Below are 18456 nucleotides of genomic sequence, written 5' to 3'. Positions count from 1 at the left end.
GTTTATAATATTACTATATATTAAATTGTTCATTGCTTTCTCCATTTTTATTTTTTAAAATTAAAAAAAAATTATGTTATTGAAGTACAGTTGATTTACAATGCATATTTTTATTTTGATATATATATATATATATATATATATATATATATATCTGTCTCATTCTGGGGAAGATAGGTTAATATTTCCAACTATAATTACTTTTTGTCAAATTTTCAATTTATTTATTTAATGTGATATTTTTGTTGCATACTGAAATTATATGTCTTCCATTAATTGTACCTTTTAACATTATATGAAGTTCTTCTTTACATTTAATTTCTTTACTCTTTTATCCAATTTAGTCTGCTCTTAATGTTTCTACTTTCTCTTTGTTTCATAGTTTCTGATTATTTGTGTCATTCCTTACTTTCCAGGCTTTCATAGACACTTTGTTTCAAACTTATTCATTGTAAAAATATAACCTGTTCTGCATTTTAACCTGATTTTATAACTTCTGCCTTTTAGACCTTTATTAAATGCAATAAATGCTATATCCAATTTTCATTCTTTTGTATGGTATTATTATATGCTTACTACTAAGTTGAATTATGTTTTCCCTAAATTGACCAGTTTTTTGATAACTTTATGAAATGTATATTTATTTTAATTTCTCCTTGATGATTTGAAGAGTTTTCTCTATTTCTGTTTCTCTCAATAGTCATTTCATTATTCTACTCTCTTAATAGCACACATAGGTTTGTAACATTCTTATATCTATTTGACTGATAGTGTTGTTGAGTTCACCTATATCCTTACTAATTTTCTTTCTGTTGTAGCTGTCCATTTCTGAGAGAGGGATATTGAAGCCTCCAAATATGATAGTGAATTCACCTGTTTTTCCTTGCAGATCCATCAGTTTTTGACTGATGGAGTTTGACACTCTATTGTTAAGTAGACACACATTAAGAATTATGTCTTCTTGGAGAATTGACCCTTTTATCATTATGTAATGCCCTTTTCATCCTTGATAACTCTCTGATAATTCTAACTTCTCTTCTATGTTTGGTTCTGATGCTTGCTCTGTCTTCTCAAATTGTGTTTTTATTGCCTTTGGTATGTATGCCTTATAATTTATTATTGATAGCTGGACATGATGTATTGGGTAACAGGAGCTGCTGCAAATAGAACTTTAGTGAATTGGCAGTGAGAAGTTGAGGGAGGGGGTGTTGTATAGTCTTACAATTAGGTCTAGGTATTTTAGCGAGCCTGTGCCTTTGGACCCTGAACTTCACAGGTGTTTCTCAGGTATTTTTCCTCTTCCTTAAGTGGGACAGGATGGCTAGAGTATGCTGGTGTTGGGTATTACCCTTTCCCTAATGAAACTCCTGCTCTGATTAAACCCCAGCCGGTTAGACTCTGGTTAACTAGTTTCCCCTGAGGGCAGGTCTTATTAAGAACACGCTGCTCCGGGATATTTCAAAATGGCTCCTTTTCCTTTTCTCCTGCTGGAAACAGGAGGAGATTTCTCTCTTACATTTACTGTGGGAACCTGGTTGAGCTCCTAGTGGTAAATTTCACAATAATGTGGGCCTCCTCCACTCTCCATGACTGAGTCTCCCTGTAATTTTTAACTTTCAAAGCTGTCTGCCCCGAGCCTCCAGCGATTTGTCAATTCCCGTCCCGATTTTCCTGCCACAGCGCTGGTTCCCCCAGAAGTTCCAGTCCCGAGTCTCTGCTCTGGTAAGTTGTGACTCCCGGTATTGCCTGTCTCTTCAATCCAGGGGGCAGTGATTTGTCCTCTGTGCTCCCTTATCTTCTGGATCCAAGAAGAATGGTTGATTTTTCATTCTGTTCAGACTTTTACTTATTGTTAGGATGAAATGGTGACTTTCAAGCTCCATATAAGCAGAACTGGAAACCAACTCTAATATATATATATATATATATATATATATATATATATATATATATATATTAAACTTCAAAGTCGTGTTGTTAAGATACAAATCAAAGTTTGATTTTGTATTCCACTCAGATCTCTATTTTAATCATTTTTTATTTACTGTTCATATATTTCTTCTCTAGCACTTTTATTTCATGAATCTTAAGTTTGATAAAATAGAAGTTTAATACAAATAAATCATAGGAAACATGAATCATGACAGCGACAGAAAATGGAATTAGGATGATTTCAATGAAATTCACTCTTTATCCTTCAGTCAGTAGCAGCTATATTACAAAGTGCAAAAATTGAGAAAGGTCTGACTAGAATCAAAATCTAATGGAGTATTATCAAATTAAAAGAGAGCATAGACCAGAAAAGAATGAAGAGATACCTTTTAGGGGTCTATTAAAATAGTTGTGGTACAAGATAGTAACAACCTGATAAAAGTCAGTGGCAGTAGGTATTGAGAAAAGAGGAAGAATCAAGAAATATTTATGAGTGACTTTGGACTGAAAATGGTGACCACTGGTGCTTTATTCCATTAGATCAGTGTACCAATAGTTAATAGAAACAAATATATTCAGAAGGATAACACACTATATTATTGCTAGTATACAAAATTATTTTATGAAATTCAAGTGAATTTTAGGTGTCTTTTACTGCATCTATTTCAAATAATATTTTATTATCATAACAACATTTTGAAGCAGGCAGTATTACCCATTTGCTAGATAAGCAAATGAAAAGTTTAATAATTAAATTGATCAAGATCGTGTCTTAGATTAGAGATTCAAACCAGTTTAGTTGTGCCAGAGTCCATGTCTTTTTGATTCAATGACACAGTTCAAAATAACTTCAAATATTTGTATGTCTTTCCTCTATGGTGAGCAAGTGGCAAGAATATGAAGTAATGAGATGACCAAGAGGCAAGAGGAGAATGTTGGTATAGAGTATACGTGCTGGAGAGGTGTTGAAATAAACTTATTTGGCTTTACAAGTAGATGGAGGATAATGCAAATGAACTATGTCCACCCTTATTCGAAGGTGACCTTCCACAAAAATATTTATATTTTTATCATATATAAAACAAATGGTCCCAGAACAATTACAGACAGAAAAGATAAATATATAAGCTTGAATTTTTCTCATCATTTTAGGACTTGAAGAAAATACTGTGGAGTAAGAAGGACTTTCTTTTTATTGTCACATTAAAACACAGTATCTAAAGTGCTAGCACTATTGTTTACACTCATTAGGGCTCAAGAACATTTATTAGTATAAAATTAGTGGCATAGGGAAAAAACCCTATTTGTATTTGTTAGAGTATCTTTATCATATCTTTAATTACTGGTATAAAGAAATATGTTTGGTTCCAATAGGAACCTACATGTGCAATTGCAGCTGGCCAAGGAGTAAAACATGAATGGAACCACAGAAATGTCAGAATTAATGCGTTTTTAAAAGTCATGTATTCATCCTATCTCCTAATTCATGTAAAAAATTAAGGTCTAGAATTATGTGGCCTGTCCTAGTCAAACTTTTAACGACAGTTACAACTTAGTACCTCTGGTGCTGCTTCATAACCTCAAACAAATAATTTTGTTATAATATCTTAAAATATTATTTCCACACAACAAAACAGTTGCTTTATCCTTTAAAAAGGGGGTAAAAGACATAAGCAAACTTGAGCTGATATCCTGAAAAAAAAAAATTGATATATTCAAAGAGATAAAGCATTGGCCACGACCAAGGCAGGAAAGAACATTTATCTTAATCTCCATTTATTTCTCCCTCTTATAAGTTTATTTTCTATGGATATTGAAAAATGGTAGCAAATAATTAAGCCAGAAAATAAATGAAGCAAATTAAAATCCCATGTATGTAACATTGTCAGATGCATAACTCAAAGGCAATTGACAAATGCATTTTTATAATTGTTTTCACCTATTCTTCAGAGCAAGAAGGTTAGAGCATTTTCAATTGCTCTTTGTAGCAGAATCTCAGTTAGACAATAAACTTTAATTAGAACGCTTCTGAGAAAAAAGAAAATTGCATTCACAACATCCTGACATAGCAGTCAAGATGCAGCAGGTGGACAGGAAATACTACAGCATGCCAGGGAGAAACAGCCCTTTAGTGACCACAACAGCATAAGGAAATGAAGTGAAAAAAGATAAATGTAATACAATACGAGTGTAACAGTTTCAATTCTGTTAATTAGGCTGCATTCATGCTTCAGTGTTGCCAAAATTATACCACTCCATCATCCTTTAATCTGATTGTGCAAGTGCTCCCATGTGCCACCAACACAGATTACAATATTTTCTCTTAATGTTAAAATTTTTAAATTTAATATTTATTTGCTTTCAGAAGAAAATATATTATGAAAATCATTACTAGTCTTTAAAAAAATCAACATATTAATTTGCTTATTCCACTCAGTTTCATGTGCCTGAAATAATCAAGTAATAATGTTTTATTTTCTTAAATACTCAAAATGTCTACATGCAGTGCTACTTTTAACTTTGATCTTGACAATTTCTTCATATTTATTTATTTATTTATTTATTCATGTGCATTTATTCATGTGCATTTATCTCCAGGGAATCATAATATTCCATATCTTACCAAAAGAAAGATAATGTAACAAATGAATAAAAGTCAGCTATTATGTTTCATATTGTACAGTGCAATTCGTATACTTTTATATAATCCTTCAACAATTTGGTGATGAGCATTTGCCTTTAATGTCCATATTATGTAAATGTTCACACATGAACAAGTATTTAGATCTATTTATATCAATATAAAAGTAGATTATATATCAACTACATTATATTGTTTTATGTTTCTAAAAAGCACTCTGTATTGCTATTAAGCTATTCAAACATAGATTTAAATAAAAGCAGAAATGGAATCATATCACCCTAATTTTAAATCAAAGTAATTGAAAGCAAAGCCAAGCCTTCTGTTTGATGTTTGCTTTTCTTACTATTGTCATCAATAACCATTTATCCACAGTGAAAGGTGTGCCATTGGTCACCTCTGAAAATTGACCACTTGTTCAGTCTGATGACATTTTTACAGAATTACCAAGGACCATTTGTTTTACCTGCCTTCAATTAAGCTGACTACTTTCTCAAGCCTAAATGCCTACCGTTTAGCCAAAATGATAGTAGTTAATAGTATAGAATTTACTTCTTTTTCTGTCATTTGGAATTAAAGATTTTTAATTCATTCTTAATTTTTTTTTTTTTGCTTTTGCTTTCTATTTTTCTTGTCTGCTTTCCTTAAGAACCATGAGTGCACGATCAGTGTACCCTCATGTTTGGTTAGCAAAAACAGCCTCTTTCCACTTCTTCCTAAGATCTCAAAAAATCTCTCCTGGCTGAATAGGCAGTGATAGTCTATGACTTTTCATGCTCCGGTCAGGTAATGTGTTGATTATACATACTTCACAATTTACTACAACCTATGTTTCTTCTCTCTTAGTGGAAGATTCAGGGACAGGCTCAGAAGGTGATACGCAATAAGGGACTAAGCATTCAGAGGGTTTCTGTGTTATAGTATGATTATCATAGATCCATGGGTTCTGATTTATCTGGTCTTGTAAAGGAATATAGCTGATGTACTAGAATAAAACTTGTAGTCATATATGTACCTGAAAGTGCTGTCTCCACACTTTTACAGACTTCTAGATAAAATAAGGTAAATAGAAAAGAGTTTATTGCTTTCCATTTCTGATTTTAGTCATACACATTTTGACATGAAGGAACAGCTACTAGCCTGAGGACTTCTGTGATAATGCAACTTGTGTAAAATGTGAAACTAAAATATTATTAAAATGAAGGTCTGTTTGAGTTTTCTTTGTGTTACAGACCTTCCAAATTTTTTGTAAGACCAAAAGTTTTTGAAACATTCCAGTGATGTTTATAAAAAAATCTTTGACATCAATAACATAAGAAACCAATGCATTTTTGTTTGTTTTCTTACCATAAAGGAGTAGTATTTTCCATTTGGAAATTGAGAACAGTTTTAACATTGTACTGCTTCTTTGACATAAAGTAGGAAAAAAGATAAAGAAAAAAATAAAATAAAAACCAACATCACAGCAGTAAGTGAATTTGAAGTCACTGCCCCTTCCTCCATAATCCTTGCCCTAAATCTTCTTCTCAGAGTCAAGGGTTTAACTTCAAGCATTTATTTGACAGAGTATCACAATGACAAGATGGTGTGTTATCTAAGATTGCCACAATTGTTTAGCATGAGTCTTTGTGGGTCTGTGAATAATTTATCTTAGTCATAATTTGAAAATACTAAAAATAACTTGCAAGAGTGATACTATCTTTCTCTTTGCCCATTATTATATTGACATGACACAGATGAGGTGGAGTTGAACATAAAATAACAGATAATAGTTTCTTTCTTCATTTAGAAATACTATTGATATTCTTTAAAGGAATGAACTGTTGGAAAAATGAGTTGTAGAATAAAAAACAAAAAGAATTTGAGGAGCAGACTTAGGAATAGGATATATGTTACAGAAAGATTTGTAGAGAAAAGCCTAAACTCAACACTTCAAAATTGCTATTTACCATTATGGCAGTAACTAGTGTAAGAGAAGATTTGATTTGTCTTTTTACACCTACTTTGTATATCTATAGTCACCAGAGTGGAGATTCCTTTTGTTTGTCCTACATATTCTGCTAGTTACAGCTTTATTCTTACAAATGATCAGTTAAGATTTGTTTCCTTAATTCCGTTTTTTTATGAGTTGGAGAGACTTTGGTTGTTTTGTCTTGGGCAAAATTTCAGCATTTTACTCATCTTCACTTAGCGTTATTGTTTGTAAACATAACAGAAAATGTTTTAGTGAGCATAATGGAACACAATTATAAACAATGTAAACAAAATCATAAACAAAATAATTTTCAAGAATTAAGATAGATCTACTGAAAATTTGTCCTGGTTTTTAATATGATATTATTTTATTTTTGAGTTCCTTACTGTCTCGGAAATTGCTTAAGCCTATAGGAGTTCTACTTGAATTGAACAATGTAACTTGATTATAATTAATCAAATCTTAGCCCTCCACTTATTAGCTTTACACTTGCTTTCTGCTCTTTCCATCTTCACCTCTATTGCAAGTAATACATACTTCAAAATTTCTCTTCCAGGCCACATATATACCCGGAAGCAATTATAAGGGCAACCAAATTCTGGTGTAATGCCATATTTGAAATATAAGTCTTTGAACAGCTGTAAAGTGTTATTTATAGAACCAATAGAATATATATAGTTTATTATATATATATATATATATATATATATATATATATATAAAATAAATCCGTATACTTTTCTACCAAAATGTAAGCTTCCTAAGGGTAGAGATTTCTGTCAGTTTTGTTCCACTAATGTGTCTTGACCACTTAGAAGATAGCAGGTGCTTAATAAATAGCTTGAAATAGTTAATGAAGCCAAATTTCCCTCCAGAAATTATTATTTTTTTGCAAAATAATTCCCCAAACAGAATAGGAGAGCAATTTCCAAAACTCTTCCTAATGTAGTGTGTACTTTCTTCTTATACTTACCAATTCCTATTCACACCTATTTATCAATTTCCCATACATACATGTTACCTATGTTCCTGATAAAGTGTACTTTTTAGCATTAAACATGCATATTTCATTATGTGCCAAATACTTTGCTACTGTATATTATATACTAGTGGTATAATAGTGTATAAGTATAGATTTCAGATTTCTTAGAAGTGGTCCCTAAGAATTTGTTAAGGACATATTCTTAGAGGAAATGTGTGAGAAAGTAAATGAAGCATCTTAGACAGATATATTGGGTTGAATAATATCACCTCAAAATTTACATCTACCCAGAAACTCAAAGTGACCTTATTTGGAAATAGAGACTTCACAGATGTAATTAGATGGGGTCATACTAGATTAAGGTGAGCCCTAAAGTCAATACCTGGTGTCCACATAAGAGGAAGAGAGACACAGAGAAGAGACACACTGGGAAGAAGGTTGTAGAACAGTAGAGACAGAGATGGGAGTGATGTAACTACAAGGCTCAGGATGCCAAGGATTACTAGGAGAAGCCAAAAGCTAAAAAGAGACCATGTAGTGTTCTTCCCAAGAGCTTTCAGAGAGAGCATAGTCCTGTCAACCCCTTGATTTCTGATTTTTAACCTCTAGAATTATGAGATAATAAATTCCTGCTGCTTTCAGCCACCTGACATGTGGTATTTTGCTATCAACACTAAGAAACTACAGGCATACCTCAGAGATATTGTGGGTTTGTTTCCAGACCACCACAATAAAGCAAATACTGCAATAAAGTGAATCATAGAAAAGTTTTGGTTTCCCAGTGCATACAAAAGTTATGTTTACACTATATTGTAGTCTACTAAGTGTGCAATATCATTATGTCTAATAAAACAATGGATATATCTTAATTAAAAAATACTTTATTCCCCCCAAAAAATGCTAACCATCATCTCAGCCTTTAGGAAGTCATAATCTTTTTGCTAGTGGGGTTCTTGTCTAAAAGTTGATGGCTGCTGAGTGATCAGGGTGGTGTTTGTAGAAGGTTGGAATGGCTATGACAACTTCTTAAAATAAGACAACAGTGAAGTTTGCCATATTGATTAACTCACGAACAAAGAAAGACTAGCATAGCATTTCCCTGTAGTATGCAATTCTTTGACAGCATTTTATCCACAGTAAGACTTCTTTCAAAATTGGATTCAACGCTCTCAAACACTACTGCTGTTTATCACAAAATGTATGTAATATTCTAAATCATTTATTGTCATTTCAACAGTCTTCAAAGCATCTTCACCAGGTGTACGTTCTTTCTCAATAAACCACTTTCTTTGCTCATCCATAAGAAGCAACTCCTCGTCTGTTAAAGTTTTATCATGAGATTGCAGCAATTAAATCACATCTTAAGGCTTAACTTCTCATTCTAGTTCTCTTGCTATTTCTACCACATCTACTGTTACTTCTTCCACTGAAGTCTTGAACACTTCAAAGCCATCCATGAGGCCTGCTTCTGGCCTAGAACTCTAAAAGAGCCAACAATTCTAAGTTTGCATCTGACCATTTATGTAATTTTGAAGGTCAACTTGGGTAGAGGATATAAACTGTATTATTTAATAGAGTATTAGCTTTGTTTAAATTATTTACCTCTGCTTAAATAATAGACATATATGTAGACCTCCATTTTTAATCTTGTTCTAGGACATTCAAATATTAGGAGTGAGACTACTGTTTTATTCCACTTCCGTGTTAGGGACAATATGTTTTTTAAAAGCCGCATGCAAATGAAATCAAATATAAAAGGTCAAGTGAACATCATTTTATATTTAATTATCACTGAGTAAATGTTCTGAAATAATTTAGGAAGTTTGAATAATGGATAAAAATATCTCATGAGCACATAACCTTGGGTCAAAAATTAAGGCAAATATACTGAACCTTAGTGTTCAGAAACATATATTAGAACAAATACAGACTCCCTCTTGTGAGAGCACTGGAATCACAACTAACTGTTGAACAATCAGTCACAGAAAGACACTGGAACTCACCAAAAAAAGATACCTCACATACAAAGACAAGGGAGAATCCACAATTAGATGGTAGGAGGGGCACAATCACAATAAAATCAAATACCATAATTGCTGGATGGGTGACTCACAAACTGGAGAACAATTATACCACAGAAGTCCACCCACTGGAGTAAAGGTTCTGAGCCCCATGTCAGGCTTCCCAACCTGGAGGTTCAGCAACAGGAGGAGGAATTCCCAGAGAATCAGACTTTGAAGGCTAGCAGGATTTGATTGCAGGACTTCCACAGGACTGGGGGAAACAGAGACTCCAATCTTGGAGGGCACACCAAAGTAGTGTGTGCATAGGGACCCGGGGGAAGGAACAGTGACCCCAGGGAGACTGAATCAGACCTACCTGCTAGTGTTGGAGGGTCTCCTGCAGAGGTAGGGGGTGGCTGTGACTCACTGAGGGGACAAGGACACTGGCAGCAGAAGTTCTGGGAAGTACTCCTTGGCATGAGCCCTTCTGGAGTCTGCCATTAATTCCACCAAAGAGCCTGTAGCCTCCAGCACCGGGTTGCCTCAGGCCAAACAACCAACAGGGAGGGAACTCAACCCTACCCATCAGTAGACAAGAGAATTAAAGTTTTACTGAGCTCTGCCCACCATAGAAATACCCAGCTCAACCCACCACCACTCCCTCCCTTCAGTAAGCTTGCACATTCTCTTAGATAGCCTCATCCATGAGAGGGCAGACAGCACAAGCAAGAAGAACTAAGTCCTGCAGGCTGTGGAACAAAAAACACATTCACAGAAAGATAGACAACATGAAAAGCCAGAGGACTGTGTACCAGATGAAGGAACAAGATAAAACCCCAGAAAAACAACTAAATGAAGTGGAGATAGGCAACCTTCCAGAAAAAGGATTCAGAATAATGATAGTGAAGATGATCCAAGACCTCGGAAAAAGAATGGAGGCAAAGATCGAGAAGATGCAAGAAATGTTTACAAAGACTAGAAGAATTAAAGAACAAACAAACAGAGATGAAAAATACAATAACTGAAATGAAAACAACACTAGAAGGAATCAGTAGCAGAAAAACTGAGATAGAAGAACGGATAAGTGACCTGGGAGACAGAATGTTGGAATTCACTGCCATGGAAAAAAATAAAGAAAAAAAGAATGAAAAGAAATAAAGACCACCTAAGAGACCTCTGAGACAACATTAAATGCACCAACATTCACATTATAGGGGTCCCAGAAGAAGAGAGAGAGAAAGGACTAGAGAAAATATTTGAAGAGATTATAGTCAAAAACTTCCCTGATATGGCAAAGGAAAGAGCCACCCAAGTCCAGGAAACACAGAGAGTCCCAGGCAAGATAAACACAAGGAGAAACACACCAAGAAACATAGTAATCAAACTGACAAAAATTAAAGACAAGACTTATTAAAAGCAACAAGGGAGGGCTTCCTTGGTGGTGCAGTGGTTGAGAGTCCACCTGTCTATGCAGGGGACACGGGTTTGTGCCCCAGTCCAAGAAGATCCCACATGCCATGGAGTGGCTGTACCCATGAGCCATGGCTGCTGAGCCTGAGCATCTGGAGCCTGTGCTCCACAATGGGAGAGGCCACAATAGTGGCAGGCCCATGTACCACAAAAAAAACAAAACAAACAAACAAAAAAAAAAACAAGTGAACTCCCATAAGTTTAACAGCTGATTTCTCAGCAGAAACTCTACAAGCCAGAAGGGAGGGGCATGATATATTTAAAGTGATGAAAGGGAAGAACCTACAACCAATATTATTCTACCCAGCAGTGATCTCATTCAGATTTGATGGAGAAATCAAAAGCTTTACAGACAAGCAGAAGCTAAGAGAACTGAGCACCACCCACCAAACCAGCTCTACAACAAAAGATAAAGGAACTTCTTTAAGTGGGAAACAGAAGAGAAGAAAAAGACCTACAAAAACAAACACAGAACAATTAAGAAAATGGTCATAGGAACATACATATTGATAATCACCTTAAACATGAATGGATTAGATGCTCCAACCAAAAGACACAGGCTCACTGAACAGATACAAAAACAAGACCCATATGTATGCTGTCTACAAGAGACCCACTTCAGAACTAGGGACACATTCAGACTGAAAGTGAGGGGATGGAAAATGATATTCCATGCAAAAGGAAATCAAAAGAAAGCTGGAGTAACCATACTCATATCAGATAAAATAGACTTTCAAATAAAGAATGTTACAAGAGACAAGGAAGGACACTACACAATGATCAAGAGATCAATCCAAGAAGAAGATATAACAATTATACATATATATGCACCCAACATAGGAGCACCTCAATACATAAGGAAATGCTAAGAGCTATAAGAGATGAAATCGATAGTAACACAGTAATAATGGGAGATGTTAACACCTCACATACACCAATGGACAGATCATCCAGACAGAAAATTAATAAGGAAACTCAGGCTTTAAATGACACAATAGATCAGATAGATTTAATTGATAATTATAAGACATTGCATCCAAAAACAACAGATTATACTTCTCAAGTGCACAAGGAACATTCTCCAGGATATCACATCTTGGGTCACAAATCAAGCTTCATAAATTTAAGAAAACTGAAATCATATCAAGCATCTTTTCTGACCACAACACTATGAGATTAGAAATCAATTACGGGAGAAAAACATAAAAAACACAAACACCTGAGGGCTAAAGAATACATTAGGAAATAACCAAGAGATCACTGAAGAAATAAAGAGGAAATTAAAAATTACTTAGAAACAAATGACAATGAAAACATGATGATCCAAAACCTATGGGATGCAGGAAAAGCAGTTCTAAGAGGGAAGTTTACAGCACTACAATCCTACCTCAAGAAACAAGAAAAATTTCAAATAAACAATCTAACCTTCACCTAAAAGAAACAGAAAGAACAAACAAAACCCAAAGTCAGTAGAAGGAAAGAAATCATAAAGATCACAGCAGAAATAAATGAACCAGAAACAAAGAAATCAATACCAAAGATCAATAAAATTAAAAGCTGGTTCTTTGAGAAGACAAACAAAATTTATAAACCTTTAGACAGACTCATCAAGAAAAAGAGGGAGAAAACTCAAATCAATAAAATTAGAATTGACAAATGAGAAATTACAGCAGGCACCACAGAAATACAAAGCATCATGAGACTACTACAAACAACTCTATGCCAATAAGATGAACAACCTGGAAGAAATGGACAAATTCTTAGAAAAGCACAACCTTCTGAGACTGAACCAGGAAGAAATAGAAAATATAAACAGACCAATCACAAGCACTGAAATTGACACTGTGATTAAAAATCATCCAACAAGCAAAAGCCCAGGACCAGGTGGCTTCACAGGCAAATTCTATCAAACAATTAGAGAAGAGTTAACACCTATCCTTCTCAAACTCTTCCAGAATATAGCAGAGGGAGGAGCACTCCCAAACTCATTCTATGAGGCCACCTTCACCCTGATACCCAAACCAGACAAATATGTCAAAAAGAAAGAAAACTACAGGCCAATATCACTGATGAGCATAGATACAAAAATCCTCAACAAAACAATAGCAAACAGAATCAAACAGCATATTAAAAGGATCATATCCCATGATCAAGCGGGGTTTATCCCAGGAATGCAAGGATTCTTCAAGATATGCGAATCAATCAATGTGATGAACCATATTAAAAATTGAAGGATAAAACCCATATGGTCATCTCAATAGAAGCAGAAAATGCTTTTGACAAAATTCAACACTGCTTTATGATAAAAACTCTCCAGAAAGTGAGCATAGAGGGTGTCTACCTCAACATAATAAAGGCCATATATGAAAAACCCACAGCAAACATCATTTTCTATGGTGAAAAACTGAAAGCATTTCCTCTAAGATCAAGAACAAGACAAGGTTGTCCACTCTCACCACACTTATTCAACATAGTTTGGGAAGTCCTAGCCACAGCAATCAGAGAAGAGAAAGAAATAAAAGGAATACAAATTTGAAAAGAAGAAGTAAAACTGTCACTGTTTGCAGATGACATGATACTATACATAGAGAATCCTAAAGATGCCACCAGAAAACTACTAGAGCTAATCAATGAATTTAGTAAAGTTGCAGTATAAAAAACGAATGCACAGAAATCTCTTACATTCCTATACACTAATAATGACTGATCAGGAAGAGAAATTAAGGAAACAATCCCATTCACCATTGCAACAAATGGAATAAAATACCTAGGAATAAACCTACCTAAGGAGGTAAAAGACCTGTACTCAGACAACTCTAAGACACTGATGAAAGAAATCAAATGTGGCACAAACAGATGGAGAGATATACCATGTTCTTGGATTGGAAGAATCAATATTGTGAAAATGACTATTCTACCCAATGCAGTCTACAGCTTCAATGCAATGCCGATCAAATTACCAATGGAATTTTTTACAGAAGTAGATAAAGCAATCTTAAAATTCGTATGGAGACAGAAAAGACCCCAAATAGCCAAAGCGATCTTGAGGGGAAAAAATGGAGCTGGAGGAATCAGATTCCCTGGCTTCAGACTATACTACAAAGCTACAGTAATCAAGACAATATGGTACAGGCACAAAAACAGAAATATAGTATAGATCAATGGAACAAAACAGAAATCCCAGAGATAAACTCACACACCTATGGTCAACTAATCTATGACAATGGAGGCAAGGATATTCAGTGGAGAAAAGACAGTCTCTTCAATCAGTGGTGCTGGAAAAACTGGATAGCTACATGTAAAAAATGAAACTAGAACACTCCTTAACACTGTACACAAAAATAAACTCTAAATGGATGAAAGACTTAAATGTAAGACTGGACACTAAAAACTCTTAAAGGAAAACGTAGGAAGAATACCGTTTGACATAAATCACAGCAAGACCTTTTTTTTTTTTTTTTTTTTTTGTGGTACACGGGCCTCTCACTGTTGTGGCCTCTCCCATTGCAGAGCACAGGCTCCGGACATGCAGTCTCAGTGGCCATGGCTTATGGGCCCAGCCGCTCCACGGCACGTGGGATCTTACCGGACTGGGGCACGAACCAATGTCCCCTGCATCAGCAGGCGGACTCTCAACCACTGCACCACCAGGGAAGCCCAGCAAGATCTTTTTTGACCTACCTCATAGAGTAATGGAAATAGAAACAAAAATAAGCCAATGGGACCTAATGAAACTTACAAGCTTTTGCACAGCAAAGGAGACTATAAACAAGATGAAAAAACAACCCTCAGAATGGGAGAATAGATTTGCAAACAAATCAATGGACAAAGGATTAATCTCCAAAATATATACAGCTCATGCAACACAGTATTAAATAAACAAACAACCCAATCGAAAAATGGGCTGACAATCTAAGTAGACATTTCTCCAAAGAAGACATACAGTTGGCCAAGAGGCACATGGAAAGCTGCTCAACATCACTAATTATTAGAGAAATGCAAATCAAACTTACAATAAGGTATTAACTCACACCGGTCCAAATGCCCATCATCAGAAAATCTACAAACAACAAATCCTGGAGAGGGTATGGAGAAAAGGGAACCCTCTTGCACTGTTGGTAGGAATGTAAATTGATACAGCCAATATAGAGAACAGTATGGAGGTTCCTTAAAAAACTAAAAATAGAATTACCGTATGACCCAACAATCCCACTACTGGGCATATACCCAGAGAAAAGCAAAATTCAAAAAGACACAGGAACCCCAGTGTTCATTGCAGCACTATTTACAATAGCCAGGGCATGGAATCAACCTAAATGCCCTTCGACAGATGAATGGGTAAAGAAGATGTGATACATATATACAATGGAATATTACTCAGCCATAAAAAGGAACGAAGTTGGGTCATTTGTAGAGATGTGGATGGACCTAGAGACTGTCATACAGAGTGAAGTAAGTCAGGAGAAAACAAATATCATATATTAATGCATATATGTGGAATCAAAAAAATGATACAGATGAACCAGTTTGCAAGACAGAAATAGAGACACAGATGTAGAGAACAAATCTATGGACACCAAGGGGGGAAAGCGAGAGTGGGGGTGGTGGTGGGATGAATTGGGAGATTGGGATTGACATCTATACTCTAATGTGTATAAAATAACTAATAAGGACCTGCTGTATAAACAAATAAAATAAAATTCAAAAATAAAAGAAGAAAAGCATATGCCTTTGAAGATGTTGTTGCAGTGAAGTATAAGTGAATCCAATGTTTTGACACACATTGACTCAACTAATTTACCTAATAGTAATAACTATTACATCAACATACTGGTGCTGTGATTTTTGTGATTTGATGGAATTAATACTAAATCCTTGAGTCCTTTACTTCAACTGACGATGATAGTATGTAGAGCCATTTCCCTTGCTAACCCCTTTCTAGAGCCTAACAAGGGAAGTCAAGTCAACATAGATCATTGTGGAATTTAAGACTTTTTCTTGCAGAAGCTGTGAGTTAAATAATGCTATCACTTTGGTTCCACAAACTCCCTCCCACTCCTGTTTAAGATCAGAGACTCCATTTCATTTACCATAACTTCAATATGTTTTCCTGGCTTAAATGACTGTTTATGGACCTTGGCAAACTGCAGATTTTTTAGTATTTTCACTCCTTGCACCAGCTAGTACACCAAACACAGGTATATACTATGTTTCATGTGTGTGTGTGTGTGTGTGTGTGTGTGTGTGTGTGTGTGTGTGTGTGTGTGTAGGATTGGCCAAAAAGTTCGTTCGGGTTTGTCCATAAGATAGTATGGCCAAACCCGAACGAACTTTTTGGCCAGCCCCAATACATTTATGTGGCTATGTATTTAATATCTGTATCCACAGTTAGCATTTTCTTCCTTGACAAGAAATCAAAACAAAAATTCCTAATAATTGTGATGATATAAATCAACAAATTCTACCAATTCTTTCTGGATACATATTTTATTTTGACTCTGTCTGCCTTCTACCCCATGAGTAATGTTGAGTTCAGACTGTGGTTACAGGCTTGGCACTTAAGTGTGTTAGAATGAGGAGAATCTATCTCGCCTTGGCAAGGAAGACTCAATAGAAATTGTTTCCAGGGCTGCTGTTAGTACTTGGATAGGCAAAGTTTTTGTAAATTGTCAAGTGGTAACTATTTTATATGTCGTGAGCTACATATAGTTCCTGTCTCATATTCTTTAATGTTTCTTTTTATGACTTTTTAAAAATGTACAATTATTAGCTCACTGACCACACAAAAACAGGCTGTAGGCCTAATCTGGCCATGGACAGTAGGTGATCCATCCGTGTATTTCACAACTTCTGAGATATGGCCAAATCAATGGTTCAGATGTTACTCTTTCACATTTAAGGGGATACTTTTCACTTACAAGAATTTATTAGGTTCTAAATTCAGTTGATGAAGTTTATCAACAAACATAGTTAATTTCTGATTATCATCATCATCATCTCCATCTTACCATTCATTAAAAAGCATTGAGGGCTTCCCTGGTGGCGCAGTGGTTGGGAGTCCGCCTGCCGATGCAGGGGACACGGGTTCGTGCCCCGGTCCGGGAGGATCCCACATGCCGCGGAGTGGCTGGGCCCGTGGGCCATGGCCGCTGAGCCTGCGCGTCTGGAGCCTGTTCTCCGCGACGGGAGAGGCCACAACTGCGAGAGGCCCAAGTACCGCAAAAAAAAAAAAAAAAAAAAAAAAAAAAGTAAAAAGCATTGAGACAATAATTCGGCTCAGGCATAGAAAGATACTTCATTATATTCAATGCCTTGAAGCAAGCATATTAATTATTTGAGTTGATACTGTTTTCTTTCAACTTTTCCAGTATCTTCAGAAGCATTTATTCACCATGATCTTTTTGTTTTGTTTGTGGTACATGGGCCTCTCACTGCTGTGGCCTCTCCCGTTGTGGAGCACAGGCTCCGGACGCGCAGGCTCAGCGGCCATGCCTTACGGGCGCAGCTGCTCCGCGGCATGTGAGATCTTCCCGGACCAGGGCACGAACCCGTGTCCCCTGAATCGGCAGGCAGACTCTCAACCACGATGCCACCAGGGAAGCCCTACCATGATCTTTTAAGTATTATAACCTGTATGTTTTCCTACTGCACACCTCAATGATTTCTCAATCCCTCTTGCTGCAGTCAGTACCCTCTTCCCCAACCCTTGGACTCTGGCAACTCTGATCTGTATCTTTATGACTTTATTTTTGCCTTTTCTAGTATTTCAATTAAATAGGGCCATACAATATGTACTTTTTTGTGTATGGCTTCCTTAACTTAATGCTTTTGGAATTCAACTATGTTGTTACATGTATTAATAGTTCATTCCTTTCTCTTGCTGAGTAATATCCTATTACATACCCATTTGTTTATCTATTTCCAGTTTATAGGTATTTGGGGGCATTTCTATTTTCTGGGTGTTACAAATTAAGCTGCTATGTAGGAACTTTTATAAATAGATCATTGTGTAGACACATAATTAGATGTTTATTGATTATAAGAGACTGCAAGTTTTTTTTAATCTGTAACACGAGTATGGGTTTTCTTGCATTTCAGGCAATTTCAAAACTAAAATCTTCCTAAATGCTCCAAGTATTTCTGAAGGTTTATCTAAGAAATTCTTCTAATTTTTTTTCAAGCTTCACTCTGCTTGGAATACAAATTTTAGTTGTAGTTTCATTGAAATAGTCTAGTTTATATGCCTATCCTATAGGTTAGGGAGGATTGAAAGATAAGGAAGAAGGTATGTGATGTAAGAAGAATAGTCCCCAGAAGAAAATTACTGCTGTCTTCCTAGCCAGGAAAATATAGAGATATTGGGCAGCCAAAAACAGAAGATGACCACTCTATAATTCAAGGGAAATCTTCTGAAATAAAAACTCACAATTTAGAATGATAAGACACAAATGAA

Source organism: Phocoena sinus, chromosome 4 (genome assembly GCF_008692025.1).
Source record: "Phocoena sinus isolate mPhoSin1 chromosome 4, mPhoSin1.pri, whole genome shotgun sequence".
In the NCBI taxonomy this organism is placed as follows: domain Eukaryota; kingdom Metazoa; phylum Chordata; class Mammalia; order Artiodactyla; family Phocoenidae; genus Phocoena; species Phocoena sinus.
This window is presented reverse-complemented; position numbering follows the sequence as displayed.